This window comes from Nyctereutes procyonoides, unplaced genomic scaffold (assembly GCF_905146905.1).
Source record: "Nyctereutes procyonoides isolate TBG_1078 unplaced genomic scaffold, NYPRO_anot_genome, whole genome shotgun sequence".
NCBI classification, from domain to species: Eukaryota; Metazoa; Chordata; class Mammalia; order Carnivora; family Canidae; genus Nyctereutes; species Nyctereutes procyonoides.
Window position 1 is genome coordinate 659,131 of NW_026575021.1, and position 20,720 is coordinate 679,850.

Consider the following 20,720-nt stretch of genomic DNA (forward strand, 5'->3'; position numbering starts at 1 on the left):
GGAGTCCCGGGATCGAATCCCATGTCGGGCTCCCAGTGCATGGAGCCTGCTTCTCCCTCTACCTGTGTCTCTGCCTCTCTCTCTCTCACTGTGTGCCTATCATAAATAAATAAAAATTAAAAAAAAAAAAAAGAAAGACAAAGCTTATTGCTTCTCATTTCTTTTTTCATGTGAAAACTTTGATACTTTACATTTTTCTCAGGAGAGGTTAGGTTGGTCAACTTAGGAACTACTGTTCCTAAGTTGATCCTGACAATTGAGTAGGGGACATGGAATGTTAATTTATTTGCATAAGATTTTAAAGTTTGTCTGAAAAGGATGTACTGGCATTTTTAATTAGTGAATAGTATTAACAAACCCCTCCAAAAAAACCCCCACAAAACAGCAAAAAAACAAAAACAAAGACAAACAAAAAAACATGGACTTAAATATTTCAAATATGTTTCAATATGAACTAAAACTATTATTTATTTTGTAGGGTTTCTAAATTACATTTTCAGTTTTGATCGACTATGTGCAAGTTAATTCCCAGATAATGACTCAGAAAGTGTTCCAAATACATCTTTGAAACAAAGAAATAAAAAAACAAAAAAAAAAACAAAAACAAAAACAAACAAAAAAAAAACAAAAATAAAAAACATCTGGGGAAGATTTATGATGTTTTGAAAATGTTGATTTCTATATATGGAGTCTAAAAGAATATTGAATATAGTGAGTTTTCTTTGGTTTCTAATGCATGTTAATAGAAAATGACATCTCTGAATAAGATACTCTACCTATTATCCCCTCATTATTCATATAGTGGGAGGAATGCCTTGAGTGGGCAATCATTGTTATCCTCTCAGTGGTGATTAAAGGCCATTTGAAAAAAAAAAATAAAAATAAAAAAATAATGGCCATTTGAACCTAACCTTTGTCAGCCCACACTTCTTTCAGTCTTAGTTTTCTCTTAGCTTGAGTTAACACTGCACCTGACAAGCTGCATCCAGAGCTGTTCAGTGTCATTGGAGCAATCCACCATGAGCCCTGAGAAGCCCTACAAGTTCTTGCTGACTCCTTACTACTCATTTATTGGGCTATTTTTTAGTGTTAGGGTTGCAACAAACAACCTTGAGGGATGAGGTTGTGTCTCCCTCTGGATAGAGAGCGGGCTTGTTTCTACTCACTGTAAAAATCAGTGAATATCCTAGTGCAGTGTTCCTGGTCCCTGAGAGGCATCTTCACCGGCCATAACTCCTGGGGAGCTTGGGGCAAAAGGGAATTGACACAAACTAACATGAAGCTCCTGCTGTTGCTTTCACCATGAATAATAAAGTCCTTTGTCCCTGATTCAGCAGTCCTGTGTCTTTTGCTAGCACCCATGAAGCAGTCACAGGTTAGCTTCAAAACTTGTAAGTAGAGTAAAATTCCCAGCTATCCATAAGACTTAATATTAAGAAGGAGTTACAACATAGTCTTATGCTACTACAACTGGGGACCAAAGCAAGGAATTGGAAGTGAACGGAATTAAAGTTTCTAAAAGTAGATTTTCCAGGAATTTACCTTTGCTATCCTGATAATGTCTGCTGTCTGATATTTGTCATTTTTCCCCAGTTCTGTTACACTTTGAGCTCTGGACATGGAACTTCTGTGTAAATCAGAGACTTATTAAACTCCACTTTCTTGATGCATGACTGTGATCATTGTTTCTCAAGATTATTCAGTATACCAATTCCCTTTACCTAACTTAGAATTGGTATGCCCAATTAAAAATAGAACACTTTATTAGACCTAATAATTGTTACCTTTTCATAAATTGCAGATTAGTCTCACATTCTTGAATTTTAAGCCTAGAATTTTAGAGAATGCTGCTATTCCTTTTTAAAAATCAAAATGTTATGGAATCACTGTTTATATTTCTAGGGCTTGTCATATTTTACATGTTTTCTTTCCTCTGTAGCTGTGCTTCTCCACACCTTTATTCCAACTATGGTACATAATAAATACCATTAATTACCTTCACAACGTCAAAAAATAATTCCCAAATAGTTCCTTGTCTCCTCCTCAGATCATTTGCATGAGATTTCTATAATATGTCCCTAAAATATGGAGCTAAATTCAGTCATCAAAGAAATATTCTCTGAGCCCTTAAATTATTTATTAGAAAATCAGAATTGCATTTTATTCTTGAGAAGCTTTTGTCAATCCTTTGATAAAATCCAGACTATCTTCTGAAAAGAAATGATAGGTAGGAAGGAAAAAGCTAGATAACAGATGGGTAAAGGGAATCATCTAACAGATAGTAGATGATTCTATGGAAAAACAAGAGTGTAGAAAGATTGAGAATAGTATTATATGTTGCATTCTAAGTAATATAGGTTGGTAAAAATATATCTTTGGTTTCAATGATATATGAATATATATAATGTATATGTATGTGTGTATTTTAATATTTACTTGGCCGTCACAGACCCAATTAAATAACCACCCACCCACATTCTATTTGTTTCTTTAAGTCAGAACCAGAGCTATCATCATAAATAATAGTAGGAGTTAACATTTATTGAGATCTCACTAAGTGATTATATAACATATTGTTACATATTGAGCATATATGAGTATATACTGTATGTATGTATTATGTAAAGATATAAATATACCTAATAATGACTGCTTTTGAATATGAATTGCTATTACCTTTACTTTGAGGCTGATGAGATAAAAAGAAGCCAAGTCACTTTTTTCATAGTCAATTTTATATACTTTATGTAGTCGGTCACTTTTCTGATATGTACAGTTTGCAAAAGCTGCTCAATGATAGAATGTTATTGTACTTTTGTAGACAGAGTTCCAACATGTATTGGAACATGAAACCTGAATCCCAGAGAGAAAACACATTCATGGGCAAAGGGATTTCTTCCTTTACCATAATTTAAACTTCTATTCCAGAACTATTTTAAGTTATTTGTATTCAATTATTCCATCATTTACCAACTTATTAACTTAAAAAAAAAAAACACTGATCATCAACTCTGTACTTTGATGGGAAAATTAAAATAATTTTGATAACATGATTATACACACATATATGCACATATGTATACACATACATACCTATATACTGTGCTTAGAAAATGTTATAAACAATTTTTCCAAAGTCACATAGTGTTGAATTCCTAAGTAGAGAGCAGTTTGCAAAGATTAATAATCTTGGTATAGTTTCCCTAATTTATTCATTACTTTTTTTTTAAAGATTTTATTTATTTATTCATGAGCGACACAGAGAGAGAGGCAGAGATGCAGGCAGAGGGAGAAGCAGGCTACAGGCAGGGAGCCTGACAAGGGACTCGATCCCGTGTCTCCAGGATCACACCCTGGGCTGCAGGAGGCGCTAAACCACTGCACCACCAGAGCTGCCCTATTCATTAAATTTATTCAATTCTTGATACCCTGACATTTAATTCAGTTTTAGTAATCCATTATATTGCTTGAAAACTGATGTCTTTCTGATGTATATGATGAATACTGTATAATTGCTTTGTGTCAGGAAACTAAAAAAGGAAGAAGTCAAGATTTGTTCAAGTTCATGATAAGAGAACAGTAAAGATAACAGTGAAGCTAGGATCTGAATACACATCTGTCTTATATCTCAAGGTATTTTTATTTAGTAATAAGGCAAAGTAATAGGCTTAGTTATCTCTGAAACACTTATAATCTAAAGTGTTATCTCTAAACACTTATAATCTAAATCTTATAACTTCAAAATATGTGTCAAAATATTATCTAAATAGCAAAACAGACATAAGCTATGAGTAGAAACAGATACAATTCATTCATGTTAGGGTCCAAGGTGAGATAAGATCTTTCTAATAAGGTCAAAGTCATTCTTAATAATGCTCTCTCTGCAAATTATAGAAGAATAAAGAAAACTAATGTTTTAGTGGTTTTTTTGTGCTTAGCATTATTTTTGTGATAAAATATACGAAACATATAATTCATCATCTTAATCATTTTTCTTTTTTTATTGTGATAAGAACACTCAACAGAAAATCTACCCTCTTATAAATTTTTCAGTATGTGACACAGTATTATCAAGTCTAGGCACACTGTTATACAGAAGACCTCTAGAACTTACTCAATTTGCCTAACTGAAAATGTCTACCCATTGAAGAGCAAATCTCTCTTGTTCCCTTTCCCCAAACAACATACATTTACAACTCAAAGAACTAGAAAAAGAAGAAGCTGGGGTACCTGGCTGGCTCAGTGCTTGAGCATCTGCTTTTGGCTCAGGTCTGGATCTCAAGGTCCTGGGATCAAAGTCCTGATTTTCCCTCTGCCTGTGCCTCTGCCTGTCTCTCTGTGACTCTCATGAATAAATAAATAAAATATTAAAAAAAAGAAAAAAAAAGAAGCTAAGCCCAAAGTTAGCAGTTGGAAATAAATAACAAATATTAGTGCAGAAATAAATGAAATAGAACACAGAAACATAATAGAAAAAGAGACAAAACTTAAGGGGTGTTGTTGTTGTTGTTGTTTTAAATCAATTAAATTAACAAACCTTTGACTACACTTAAGAAAAAAGAAAGAGGGACCCCTGGGTGGCTCAGTGGTTGGGTGCCTGCCTTCGCCTCACTGTCTCCCTCTCTCTCAGTCTGTGTTTCTCATGAATAAATAAATAAATCTTAAAAAAAAAAAAAGAAAGAAAGAGATAATACCATGAACAAAGATTAATTTACTCACAGTTCTAGAGGCTGGAGGTCCAACATGATGTTGGCATGGTCAGGTTCTGATATGGTCTTTCAAAATGAAAACTGGTGACTTCTTGTGTCCTGACAGGGTAGAAAGAGGAGAGAGTTCTCGAGGGTCTATTTTATAAGGGCATCAATCCTACTCACAAGGGCTCCACCCTCATGACCTAAAAATCTTGTAAAGCCTCCACCCCCTAATACTATCACATTCGGATTAGGATTTTATCATGTCAATTTGAGGGGGGCACAAATATTCTTTCCATAACAACTGACTTCTTTGGTAGTCTATGTCAGGTCTTAAATATCCTCTCTATGTAGAAAACTCCCAATTTTATAGTATACATCTCTGAAGTAGAAGTAGACATATTCAAATACTTCTTTGATTTCTACATTCTGATAGCTGATAAACTTCTCAAAATGATTATGTGTTGAAAAGAATGCCTAATCTCTGCAATGCTACTTCCAGTTTGAATTTTCCTATACCTTTGCCCATATCAGTAAATTGCAAAACCTATTTTTCTAATTTTTCAGGACAAATTTTGTGAGTCATTTTGATGGTTTTCATTATCTCTCACCTTAATTCCAATCAACCAGAGAAGCCAGGTGACACTTCATTCACATTATAACAGAACATGACAACCGTTCACCACCTGCTAACACCATGGTCCAAGTTGTCAGCATCTCTCTCAATGATGATTGTAATAATTTCCCTAGTTATCTCTCTATCCCACTCTTTATTTACCACAATTTATTTCTCCTTATATACATTAGAAAATATTTTAAAATAAGTCATATAATGGAAGTTATCTTAGGCCAGATTCAAGATTTTATATCTTATTAGGTAAATTAGAAGTCATATGAGTCTTAGGATCTGTTTCAAGAGACCATTCTGGTTATCATGAAAAGAGTGTTTTTGGAAGAACAAATGTAAAATATGGCTATTTCCATTGTTAGATGGAACATGATTGTGTCTTGGACTAGTACATATTTAAAAAAGATCAATAGTTAAGTGGATTATAATTTGGAAGGGAGGCAAAAATTTAAGGAATGTGAGTAATCAAAGTTTGTTTAAACAGTGGAATGACGGTAATTTGTAAAGGGATGGTGAAGACTGGGAGACAAACAGGTTTATCAGCAGTGAATTAAGAATTCAGATTTAGAAATATTAACTTGAGAACCCTTTCAGTCAAACAAGGAGATACATCAATCAGGCAGTCTGTTTCTCATGAGAGCAGTCAATGCTGAAGCTATAAACTTATATCAGAAAATTTGTAACCAGGTCTTAGAGCTTGGAAGATACCCAATCGATATTACCCATCCTCATTTCCATGGTCCTACATATAGTAAGAAATAAAACAGAAAATTTTATCTTCATTATTATTATTGACATTCTATTTTTCCTATGTAAATTGTGATGGCCGAATTTAAATAACATTTAAGATGTCTAGAGAAATATCATAAAAATATTTCTTCACCAATTTTAATATCGAATAGATATTGGGTTAGAATAGGTTCTGAATGACCAAGTCTTGTCTTTCATAAATGTTGAAAGCTAAAATTTTTATTTAAAAACCAAAATTATTTATAAGTGAAAAAAATAAAATATAATTAGCAACAGCTAAATATTTTTAATGTCCAGTCCTAATTGATAGTCAAACTGAATTCACATTTAAAAATCTTTTGAAAGTTAATTTATTTAAAAAAAAAAAAAGTCACACTGTGTACATTTTCAGTTTGGTTTGGATACATTTAATGTAATAAATTGGCTAAGAAAGATTATTGAAAGCACCTTAGAAGGTTATTGAAATACTTAGCTAGTCAAATAATGAAAACATTTAATCATCTCGACATAAGGAACATTTGACTGTTAAACAATATTCCAAAGTTTTAAAATATTTGAGACCATATGAAAAAAATAACAAAATTTTTAAATCCTTCAAATCGTAAACACATAAATTTTCAATTTGCCACTAGTCAAAAGTATGCTTGTAGTCAAGCCTGTCAAAACCCAGTTATATTGAGAAATTACATCCACACACATTTTAATATCTTCTATGGCATTTCCATAAATATTTTTTTAAGTTTTATTTATTTATTCATAAGAGACAGAGAGACAGGCAGAGACACAGGCAGAGAGAGAAGCAAGCTCCCTGCAGGGAGCCTGATGCAGAACTTGATCCCAGGATCCTGGGTTCACCCCCGAGTCAAAGGCAGACGCTCACCTGCTGAGCCACCCAGGTGTCCCTCCATAAACATCTTTTAATAAAAATTGAATCTGAGTAACTAATCGCAGGTATAGTATTGCTTTATAGTGTGGATTTCTGTCATGTTTTATGAACAATGTAGATTTTGAAAATTGTACGGCTGGTAGAGTAGGTTTTTAAATGCCAATGATACCCTCAGTGAGAGTGACTGTTTTGTGCTTTAGAGAGTATTATAAAGTTTGAGAGCAAAGCATTTCAAAATGGACAGGCATTGTGTTATGCTTTTTTTCAAATTACATCCAAACACCAGAAAATTTTAGCATTCTTGAGATCAATAATTGAAATTTTAATTTCTGTTCTTTATTACACTTTACTAAGGAAATCCAGAATCTAGCAAATTTGTTTCCATTCACAGTATGATATATGACATTTTGATATAAATGAAAAATCACTAAGTGATAGTAGCAGATAAAATAACAGTGTTTCACTACGTAAAAACAATGACAAAACTTCATGTTAAAGCTTATATTTGAACCAACGGTGAGTTAATGATATTATAACTGCACTGTCATAGATTCCTTAGACTTCTATCAATTCTAATTTAATTTCCTGTTTTAACCAGGACTGCAAGAAAATGATAAGCTTTATTTTTTTAACAATGCTGTAGTTCCTTGTATAGTCCTTTTATTCTTATAGTCTTGAAGGAAGAAAATATCAAATATCAGGGTGCCTGGGTAGCTCAGTCAATTGAGAGCCATAGTCTTGGTTTTGACTGATTTTGTGATCTCATGGTCCTGGGATCAAGCCCCATGTCAGGCTGTGAGCTCAGCGCAGAGTCTGCTTGTCCCTCTCCCTCCGCCTTTGTTCCTGCCATCATTTGCATTCACTCTTTCTCTCAAATAAATAAATAAAATATTTAAAAAGAAAACCCAAGTATTCAATAACTATGAAAAAAAATAATTGAAAAAAAAGATTAAAATAGTCTGCTCTACCTCCCCCTTTTTTTCAGCTGCTGTTAAAAAATACTAAATGCTCTTTTACCCCCCCTACTTACAAGCCAGGAAACAAAATTCTAAATCAATCTAAAACTGTTTAATAATAATCACACCATATTTTGCTAAGCTCATCCTTGCCACCACCATTTGGTACAATTAGTCATCCATATGTTACAGACTATTAGCTGTATCTGATAGAAAAAAAAGCAATAGCATGCCTGCTGAAAAGAGAATAAAATGCATACATTAAATAGAAAAAGTCCAACAATTATCAATTATCAGATCTACTGTTCTGTAAGTGATAGATTATAAATTTAGGTTTAAAGCATATTCAGTTCTTCATTTGCCATTTACATTCAGGAGAGAATTTCTCCCTAGTTGTCTAGAGAGGCTCAGGACTTCTTTAGTGCATCTTTGATTAGTCGCAATTTATTTTTATATTGTTCTCTAAGAGTGTCTATTTATTCATTAAAAAGTTGTAAAAGAACAGATGAGGATTATACTAAGTGTATGCCCTGCTTGGATATGCTTCTTGATAAGTGATTTATCTTTTTCTTCTTCATGTACTTTGCATTATCCAGCACAGTGCCTTAAACACAATATTATTCAACATATATGTATGAGCTTAAAATAGTCTCAAATCATTTCTGAGTCTTACTGTGGTCAGATGCTATACCAGTGCTTAATGTAATCCAGACACCGTCTTAGTTGCAATGACCCACTCTTCCTTAAATTATTAAAGTGAGAAATTCAAATTAACTAGTTTATTTAAAATTTATACTATCTATTGAGGCAGATTGATAGTTGTTTTGGGCTTTATCAGTAAGTTTCTTAACACCAAGGAACTAAAGGTTAAGTATTCTTTAAGAAATTCCTAAACCATTATGATATTCTTATGAGAGGTGTTTTTTTTTTTAAGGTTTTATTTATTTATTCATGAGAGACACAGAAAGAGAATCAGAGACATAGGCAGAGGGAGAAGCAGGCTCCCTGTGAGGACCCCAATGTAGGATTCGATCCCGGAACCCTGGGATCATGACCTGAGCCGAAGGCAGACGCTCAACTGCTGAACCAACCAGGTATCCCTCTCTTTAGAGTTAAAAGAGGAGAACTTTAATTTCCTGTTTTAACCAGGACTGCAAGAAAATGATAAGCTTTATTTTTTTAACAATGCTGTAGCTCCTTTTAGATATTTAGATATTTTAAATGCTTGGTCTGATAATTTTAGATAATACACATTGACAGATAAACAGGTTGGATAATGTCTTCTTTTTTTCTTAGCAATTTGAAATAATTTAAACTTTTTGATATCATAATTTTGTAAAGTTAATGATATTTTAATTTAAATTTATTTATTTTAACTTAAACTCTATGTTCAACATAATTTATATCACTTTCTCTGTGAGGTTACATCTACAGACTTCAAAGAAAGAGAAAGTTCTCTTTAAAAAGTCCAGTTTCCAGCTCAAATCAAATAAGGACTCCCTGTCAACAGAATACCTGACTCTTGGGGAACAGCAATGCTCTCTCTAGTCGCATTGTATGGTAGTTCTATTCAGGGAAGAAGCTAATTATTACCTGCCTACTTTAAGAAAAGATTAATCTAAGCATTGTTGAAAATGTATTACATTTAATTTTTCCAATAACTTTATTATTGTTGCCAGTTTTAGAGAGAAGGACAAGATTTTTATTTTTTTTTAAGATTTTATTTCTTTATTCATGAGAGAAACAGAGAGGCAGAGACATAGACGGAGGGAGAAGCAGACTCCCTGCGGGGGGCCCAATGTGGGACTCTCATCCCAGGACCCCGGGATCACGCCCTGGGCCAAAAGCAGATGCTCAACTGCTGAGCCACCCAGGCGACCCTACAAGATCTTCTTTAAATAGTCCAGACATGCAGCTAGCTTTTATCGGACCTTTGATTTGAAATTCAGTCAGATTTCCCAAGCAGAGTCTTCAAGAAAATAATTTTATTCAATTTCTTCTTTGGGGCACACTCTAAATTGAATTGGGAAGTCCCGCAATTGAGCAGTGTTGAGTGTTTTAGTTTTGTTACTGAGCTAGTAGGCTGGTTCCCTTTGAAGAAATGGCCAAATGGTAGTCTTAGGAAATAGACAAGAGCAAACAGAGAACTTGCTGCACAAAATTATACCACCTCCACTTGCCTTGCACCATACTTAAAATTGCCACATTTATCATTGTTCCAATCTGTGTTTTCTTAGGTCCTGTATGTCATTTGGCATCCATTAATCACAGGACCAAAATACCAGCCAAAAGTGTTTACTCTTTCTTGCAAGTCAGCTGGCCTGAAACTGGCCTTTCCCGGGCAGACCAGTTGATCCAAGGCTTTGTTCCCACCTGCCTTCTTAGCTGATTCTCACAAGTCAACATTTCTTCTTCCCCATGTCCCAGAGCCAGATACCAGGCAACTAGATACTACCCCTACAGCCCAAGCCCACTGGAAATTGTTCAAACTAGACCATTCTAAACTGCATAACATACCCTGCCTTGCCTTTCTGTGGAAATCCCTAGTAAGGTCCTGGCTCACTTTCCCCTCTCTCCTGTGTAATGCCTCCTGACTCAAATCTGCTGTTGCCTACGTAGACCCACATGGCATGCATGGCCCTTTCTCTCAGGAAATGTAAGTAATATATACTTTCAAGTGGCATTGACCTTTCCCATGTTGGTACTCAGTCAAAGCTTTATAAATTAAGATCTTGGCATAGAACAATCCTCCCATTAATTCATAATATAAATCATACTATTGGCCCTTTACATCATTTGCATATGTATCTTCATGAGAATGAATAACACAGCCAGGATCTGATACTTAAAGCAGTATCTGTAACATATCTTCCACCCTTCACACCAGAAAAGGTAGACTACTGAGAAATATTAGGAAATTGGAACTTGAACTAGTAGACATTTGTTTAACTTAATGTTGCTTACTCTCACAAGAGTAGGAAATGTCCTTCTACTTTCCAGAATACATTCTGATTGGGACAAATTATATTTATCTCAGCTTGAAGAGAAAGAGTTACAGGTGAAATCAATCCCTGGAAAGATTTTTTTTTTTTTTTGTAAACCTTAAAAGGGAATTATATTACTTTAATTTTTCAAAAAGTATTATTTATCTCTGATAAAGTGGGAAAAAGGCAATCTTCTTTCCATAAATAATCACTGGGCATGGGTTAGGTTATAGCATGAATGAATAAGCAACAGTTATATAATATTATGCTTATGTAGTTAGTTGAATAATAATTACATTTTGTGCTACATTTTCATATTTTCAAAGTATTTTGTACCTAATTGTTCATCAGATATCCAGACTATTATCTCTGTTATGAAAACTGATGAGGCTACTCTAAAAAATAATCTTGTCCTTTTGAAAAGTAGAAGACATCTATTTTAAAAATGTTTAGAGATTCCTAATTCCTAAGTTAATGCTTTTGTCAACTCCCCTGTAAATATTGTTAAAACAAGCAACAGAACCAAAAACAAGTTACAAAAATCTGTTGCAATGAGTGGTTTTAAAATTGTCACTTCAAGTTTGATTACCCTTATGGCATCAAGGGAAGGATCAAAATCTCTTAAGGATAGTTAGACATGTGAATATTATGTTTACATTCTGCATATTTTTAGAGATGTTTTAAGAGAAAGATATTACTACACTAAATTACTTAAATACTGCTTAATGTGAACTAATTTTCTAGCAGTTGCGCTAAGGTAAATCAGTGCCAAGCTACTTTTATATTTAATAGCTTCTGGGACACTGGGATCCAACTTCCCAGTGGACAATCCTCCAAAGGATTGAAAATGTTGTGGTAATTTTTCTTTTCCTAGTACAAAACAGAATTCCTGAACAATGGTTTCCAAACAGCAGGAGGGTTTAATTAAATTAAAGCACTGAGTCAAGAAAACAAGTAGCATCCCATTAGCATCAAGAGACAGGGTTTTTGAACTTTGGTTTAAAAATAAATTCTGCCCCCAGATCAGACTATTCTAATAAATTCGTATAAAATTATTTAAGCCAAAAATATTGTAATGTAGTGGTAAAACTTACAGTAATTATAATTTTATTTAGACTGTTGCTGATGAACAAAATAAAATAAAATAATTTTCTCTTATCATTATACCATTACTGTTTTTTTACTCAACCAATGTTTTTATCCTTACTTAGTAGAAACATAAATTTGTCTACATATTTTTATATATGTTTGAAGTGAACATATACTGTCTAGAAATACTCTCTTTCTCATTCTTTAGTATGCTATGTCATCTCATCTATTCTCAATGAAGTATTTTTGAAATAACGTGAATTTTTAACACATACTTCCATATTTTACCATCTCCCTAAAATGTGAATAATATGAATTCTGTACTCTAAAATACAGTTAATCTAAAATTTACTTCCTTATTAAATTCTTGGTGTCATTTAATATCATTTTAATGAGAGGATAATTTCCTTGATCTTGATTTTTTACTCTTTTTTTTCTTCTTTTGAATGGTGACCTGATCTCTAATTTTATCAGAGACAAGGCAAATTCACAGCCTAAACAAACAGCAGTTACAGATGTAGTACATAAAGAAAATATTGACTATAATACTTTTTTTCATTGCCCTCAATGACTAAGTTAAGATGAGGGATACACAATGTTAAAATTGATTTTATTCAGGCCACTGGGCATTCGACTCAGCATGATTTTTCAATTTTATAAACAGTAGGAGACTCAACAAGAGATAATGAGGTAAAACAAGACCATGAAATCACTAGTAGTGTTATTTTCTTTTTCTTTGGCCATTTAAGTTCAAAATTTAATGCTCTTAAATATCAAAGCTATATGGAAATTATTGAATTCCCAAGTAACTATGCTTTATACATGTGTCATATACAGTGAGTGCCCAAACCTTTATTCTTTTTAAGAAACTTGATATTAGGAAATAGCAAATAAAAATGTACAGTTATAAACAAAGATGAATTTAAGCAAATTGGACTTACTAGAGTAAATTTTAAAATAAAATACAATTTTGAGTCAGAGATATCGACTCTTAAAAATATTTTTCAGATATCTCTGGAGATAGTCACTCTGGACTATCATACATCCTTGAGTATGATACCTAGCCGACTGGCCATTCCCTAGACACATATGTGGTATTACACTTAGCTGGTTACAAATCTCTAGCCTCCTGTTCATATTCATGTCACTTAGAATATTAACCATCATATGTGTCATAAATTTGTCTGTATCTTTTAACTATAAACTCCTTTCTAGTCTTTAAATCTCAAATAAAATTTAATTTTTACTGCGAAATATATTGTTTTACCTATAATATATGATTTTACATAATATATTTGTCAAGTACATGATTATTACATACTGGTATACATATTCTTGGAAAGTAAACATGTCTTTCAACTATCTAGAACAGTGCTAGCTAATATAAATGCAAGATGAATCACAAATGTGAGCCAGATATATAACTTTACATTCTATTTTAAAGATTGTATTTATTTATTCAACAGAAAGAGACAGAGCACGAGAAGAAAGAGCAACAGAGGGGGAGGGAGAAGCAAACTCCCTGCTAAGGAGGGAGCCCAATGTGGGGCTCAATCCCAGGACCCTCAGATCATGATCTGAGCCAAACACAGACAATCAACTGAGCCACCCAGGGACCCCATAACGTTACGTTTTAAAAGAATCACATTAAACAATATTCAAAAAATTGAGTTAATTTTAATAATGTATTTTACTTAACCCTCATATTCAAAATATTATAATTTTAATGTCTATATAAAATATTAAAAAACATTTTCTAACTGTAATCTGAATTTGAAAATCTTGCATTTATTTTACCTTCACAGAACATGTCAATTCCCCTGGCCACACTCAAGGTGCCTGAAATGCCTACTGGACAAGTAGATCATAATGATATTTGAATACAGTGAGTGCCTGTTAAGTTGATGTATATGTCTGTGTGTGTGTGTACATATGTACACATATGTACATGAAATAAAGAAGACATTAAAAAACCTGATATAATGATACAGTAAACAGATATAGTCAAAATTAATAGCCATAAAAGGGAAATGCATTAGGAAGAGAAAGAACATATGATTGTGTAGCTAAGCATACAAAATAGCTAAATAAAGTGACATGAAAGATTAAAAGAACCAAATTCAAGAAGTGAGAACAAAATTATTCTATAATAAAGCATAAACTTTTATAGCACAATGTTTAATATGCAGTTGGCTTATATATAACTTCTTTTTATGTAAGAATGTATGTAAAAATTTTAGTGGTGGACCAGTATTATTTATATTCATAGGGGAAAAACAAACAAGCAGTATATTTTATAAAGCAAAGGTGGCCAAAGCATGGATTTTCATCCAAATAAATTATATCTTGGAATATTTTTATGGAAATATTAATTTAGTGATTGGAAAGTCATTTCAAATATCCCCAGTTTATAATAAAAAAGTATACTTCGTAGATCTGAGGAAACACTGAACCAGTGAGTAAGTGTAGAAATCAAGACACTTTCAGAGTCTCTATGCATGAAATCTTAACTTCATCTACCTCAACTCTTGTCAGTAATTAAATATATTTTATAGGGCAGATTGTTTTATGCTCCTCAATAAATTCAGTCAGTCTCCTGTGGTTCCAGTTTCAAATAACTAGGAGATAAAATCTAATTGAAGATTGAACCTACTTTTTGAATCATTTGGTCAGAAGAGTAAAATTGGTCACAAGATTCATAGAATTATTATTTTCAGGGATTGATTCTTGAGTAAATTCTCTCAGGATAAATAAAGCAATGAAACAGCATTTGTTGTAAACATATCTTATACCACAATAATATCTATATTACATAATTACCATCGTGTACTTTATCATATATTTATTAATCTTCTTCCCTGACAGAAATTATTTAAAAAGGTCTTATTTTAATGAATAATTTTTAAAATTTATGCATATACAAAGCAATGCCTACTCCAGTCTCACTTTGCTAAATTTATATAATGTTTTTATATATTATTAATGCAATTTAAAGCATCATGTTGCCTATGAAGATAGTACCTAAACAAAGAGTGGGTTTATTCTTGACATTTACTTGAAAAATTATGTGATCTTATTTCATAAATATTCTGAAGATGTGTCCTCATAATAGAAAATACTCTCAAAATTAATTCATTTAAAACAATCAAGTTTTGTTTGAGGAGGTTTCAATAGACATTTCAGATCTCAGTCATTTCTGGCATTGATTGCTTATGCAGAACACTTGTTGAAATTGATTTTGTAAAAAGAAAATATTCATATAACACAAATTCAAGAGTTATTCATAATAATATGAACATGGAGGAGTTGAATTTCATTACAGATTATTACTAAAAGTAATAAAAATATGACTTAAAAGACAAACAGTAGCAGAACAAGTGGAAATGAGTCTGCCAAGATTTTATGTAAATGTCTACTTGTGGCATGGGATTAAATTCTCATCTGCCAATAAAAATTTCTTAAACAATTACACTGACATGAAGATGATGTACTGTAGAAAATCACTAGATATGCAAATAGGAGCTCTAATGATGGCAAAATCAGTAATGTCAAAGATGTATACTAAGGATTTTAACTAAAATCATTACATGAACTGGAAGAATAAGAAATATTTCAAAGCAAATATATTTTTGAACAGCATATATAAAATATGTAGACATAAATTAGTATGTTTGGTGTTACAAGTAGATATTTGACTGTGTCTATATGCCTAACATTTTATATTGCCCAAATGAAGAAAAAAATTAAATATTCTTACCGTGAAATAGGGAGTTATCTATTATTCAGAACAGTTTTAAATGTGTGCATAAGAAGTTGCCTTATGTTTAGAAATGTTCTAAATATATGCACATAAAATAACTGTCAGAGTCTGACTGGAAAACAAAAAATAACTGTGACTAGTTCAAAGAAGAATTCCACACAATAATTTAATTAAGAGGGTTAAAGGTCAAGTCAAACATGAGTTGGTAATGAAATCATGAGTAAAGCATAATGCTAAGACAAAAAATTAAAAGGATACAGGTACATAATAGAATTTGGAACCAGGGAAAGGATATATCGACTGCCGGACACAATACACTGTTCAAGGCAGAAAGCAAGAGAAAAGTACTTCGGTTTTTACCTTCTTGATCTCCTGCTGTTCAATTCTATTCTAGTATCACCCATTGACCAAATTCCACTTGAAACCATATATAGGGGTTGGTGAGGAATGTTGAGGCTGACAGCCTGCCCTATAAAACAGAGAATGACAAACAAAAGGCAAGTTATGTATCTGAGGGCAAATGGCTAAAGATGAGTAAAATCCATACAAAAATTTGTATAAATTTTATCTTTAAAAATAAAGCTAACAAGTATGCTTAATAAAAAAAGAGGAAGAATAATTTATTCCCATTAGAAAAAGATCTATGCAAGAAGATATTGATGATTGCCTTTTTTCTTATTTTCCATAAAAATTACCTACAAAGAGATGTAAAAGAATTTTTTTAATTGCAACCATAATAATACCTAAAATTTTAAAGGATTCTTTTTTCTTTTTTTCTTTTTCTTTTTTATTTATTTATTTTTTGGATTCTTTTTTTAAGGATGTAGAATGAATTTTTTTACTAAATAGAAAATAAATGTTGTTTGGTAGTCATTAACTCTGGTGAAAAAATATGTCAAATAATACTAACTGCCTGATATACTTGTTTTTGCTCCATGGAAGAAAGAAAGGAGTTCCTAGGCAAACATGGAACACATTGGTGTGTTTGTAAGTACAAGTATTGTAGAATAACTTGTATTACATTCCACAATATGTCCTTCAGAGGCTTAAGTTCAGTTTCATCCAGATGTTACATAGCTATGACTTTAACAAATATTTAAGAGGATCTCTCAATTTTCTAAGGAGTAGGAAACAAAGAGTTCAAACATTGAAATCTACAGAATAATCTAATCAAGAAGATAAGCATTAAATAAAAGCCTGTGGTGCTATCTGATCCATGAGCAGATGGGAGAAGTAAAGGTAAGATGGGAACTGCTAGGGGCCAGACGATGGCTCTCCAAAGATGTCCACATCATAATGTATTAGTCCCAATGCACTAATCTCTAAAACCTTCTGACATTTTACCTTATTTGACAAAAGGACTTTGTAGATACCATTAAATTAAGGGCATTGTGAATATCCTGGACTATGTAGTTGGGCTCAATCTAATCACATAGATTTTTTTAAATCAAAAACTATTTCTCACCTGTGAACAAAATAATATGTAACTGTAGAAGAAGTGTTGGAGAGATGTGTTGCTGATTTGAAAATGGAGGAAGAATTTCATGAGGCAAGGGACGGGGACAACGACTGAAGCTCAAAGAGACTAGAAAATGAATTCTTCTCTGTAACATGTGGAAGGGAATGCAGCCCTATTGGCATGTGAAATTTAACCTAGAGATATGTGTGTTGAACTCCTACAGAACTGTAAGAATAAATACATGAGGTTTTAAGCTACTAAATATGTGTTGATTTGTTATAATAGCAATAGAAACCTAAAACAGGAAAATACTACCAAAAAAAACCTAATCTAGTGTAGGGAAATCAGACAAAATTTCATTAAGGAGATTATACTCAACTTTTTTTTTTTTTTTTTAAGAGAGAATAGAAATTAGTTAGGGACATAAAGAATTATTGCCCCGGGGCAGAGAAGACAATGCAAGTGACACAGTCAAGAGGTAAGCTCCTTTGCTAACATTTAAATATAGAAGGTGCAGTATAATTACTGAAAGGTGAAGCTACAGAGGTGAATGAGGGTGGACCATAAAGTCTAGACAAGACAGCCTGGCATTTACTAGGGCAATGGGTAATCAACAGGTGAGCGGCATGAACAGAATGTTATTTCTGAAAAATTACCCATATTTTAATATGGTACAAGCATGAACAAAAATACAGTACAAGCATAAAATGAGGAAAAGCCACTGATAAGCGGGAAATCATTCAGGAAGATTATGAAGTAGGAACAAAGTAGGTAGACTGTTATGGACCAAGGACAGTTATGGTGGAAAAGAAGAAAAATTGAAGGATTATTGATATGTCAGAAAAAATAACTAACAAACCAAGCTCGGTCACTATGTGAAGTTGGTTTAAGGGACAAGAAGTAATCAATTACAAACCACAAGATCTGGATAAAAAAGATTAGCATGATATAGGGTCATTCACTGAGGCTGGGAATATATGAGCCAATAATTGAAAAGGAGATAGTGAGTTTATTTTTGTACATATTGTATTTGAAATCCCTGATGAATTTCTAGATGGATATTTTAATAAATTACTTCCTATATGTTTTAAACAGGGATCCTTGGGATCCCTGGGTGGCGCAGCGGTTTGGCGCCTGCCTTTGGCCCAGGGCGTGATCCTGGAGACCTGGGATCAAGTCCCACGTTGGGCTCCTGGTGCATGGAGCCTGCTTCTCCCTCTGCCTATGTCTCTGTGCCTCTCTCTCTCTCTCTGTGACTATCATAAATAAATAAAAAAAATAAATAAGTAAACCTATATGTTTTAAACACAAAAGAGATATTTTATTGGATATTTATAATTTAGAAATTATGTTATTTATATAGTCATGATATGTGAATGTCAAATGAAACCAAGGATGGATATCAAGTCCAAAGAAGAAGAGGTTTGGGATCCTTGGGTGGCTCAGCGGTTTAGGGCCGGCCTTTGGCCCAGGGCCTGATCCTGCAGACCAGGGATTGAGTCCCATATCAGGCTCCCTGCATGGAGCCTGCTTCTCCTTCTGCCTGTGTCTTTGCCTCTCTCTCTTTCTCTGTGTTTCTCATGAATAAATAAAATCTTAAAAAAAAAGAAGAGGTTCTAAACTATATACATAAATAATACCAATTTCAAAAGTCAGACTGTGAAGAAAAATCCAATACTAAAAATATTTCCAGAGGGAAGACGAAGGCAGGGAAGTATTATTAGGATGTGCAAGGAACATAAATCTCTGAAATCCAGCTAAAATAAAGGAGAGAGAGCATCAAGGTATCCACTACTACATCTCATGTCACACTTTAACATACACGAAGATTTTTATGCTTTTAATTAACTTGCTTTGAATTGTATAGTCTTTTATGGTTAATAGGTAAATATGGATGAATAAAGTTTAACAGATGCTTAGAAGGCTATAATAAACACCTTTTTTAAAAAAATAATTAGCAATTATTTTTTTCTTTTATTTGGAGGGGGTACCTCTCTGAATCTCAATTGGTATTCCTAAACCCAGAGAAGAAATATTTGATTATTATGATATTTTCAAACTTAGTTCTAATAACCATATTTGCAGAAAGAGATTCCCATGAATCTCCCAATGGGAGATATACACTAGAAATTAAAACTTATTGTTATGAACAACCTGCAGATACATGCAGCAACATAGATGAAACTCAAAAACGTTATGCTGTATAAAATAAGGCAGACTCAAAAGGCTTCATGCTCTATTATTCCATTTATAAGATATTCTGGAAACATCAATGCCATAGTGATGAAACCAGATCAGGACTGAGGACAATGGGAGTGGATCTTAATTTGGGGTTATTTATACAACTATATACAAACTCAGAAAAAATTCACTGAAAATTTAAGCAAACATACATTTATTTTGGTAATTAGAATTATAATTTGGGTGATACAGATTCTGGTAGAAACTTGAATTACATTCCAAGAAAGAAACATGTGGGCAGGGTTATAAATGCAAAGTGTTACAAATGTAGTTCTTATTTGAATCCTCTGTGCAAAACATGGATTAAAATTAAGTTAATTTTAATTAGTTAATATGCACATGAGGGAATGAGGTTTATTAAACTGAATTGGCTTCTTTTAAAGAAAAGAATGAGATTATTCCGGTGCATGGTGAGGAGAAATTCTACCCTGAGGGCTTTGAGCCTCACTTGAAAGTTGGAAAAGTTCATAGTTCTTCCAGTGAAGACAAACATAAATTCTCTCACCTTTATGGCCTCCCAACTCTATTTTTATTTTATTTTATTTTTAACTTTTTTTAGAGATTTTATTTATTTATGAGAGACACGCAAAATGAGAGAGAGAGAGAGAGAGAGAGAGAGAGAGGCAGAGGGAGAAGCAGGCTCCATGCAGGGAGCCCGATGTGGGACTCGATCCGAGGTCTCCAGGATCACACCCTCGGCCAAAGGCAGGCACCAAACCGCCTTGTGTTGTTAATTTTAGCCATCTTGACAGGTGTGAGATGGTATCTCATTGTGGTTTTGATTTTTATTTTCCTGATGATGAGAGATGCTACCCCAGTAATTTTTAACAAACCATTTATGTCCTATTTTTCTAGCTACCAGCTCCAACCACCCAACAACCAAAAGATAATACTTTAAAATCAAACAAACAAACAAGCAAGCAAAAAGCTACTTAAATTACTACTCAGAAATCATTCAGTGAGTTGCCGTAATATTCAGGATAATATTGTGTTACATGGCATTACCTATAAGATCTTTTTTTTTTATCTTAGATATTTTTACTTCTCTATTTATCCACCTGACCCAACCAATTTGCTATTTTCATGATATTCACTCTCTCCTACATCTACATTTCATTTTAAATAGTTCTAAATCATTTATTTTAACATAAAAGTTAAATTTCTCCCAATTTAGGAAGATCGTATATTCTTTTTAACCTGGATTGTGACTTCTTTTGAAGTTTTTTTATATTATATATTTTCATGCCTTTTTCATAAGATTCATCACATTATATTA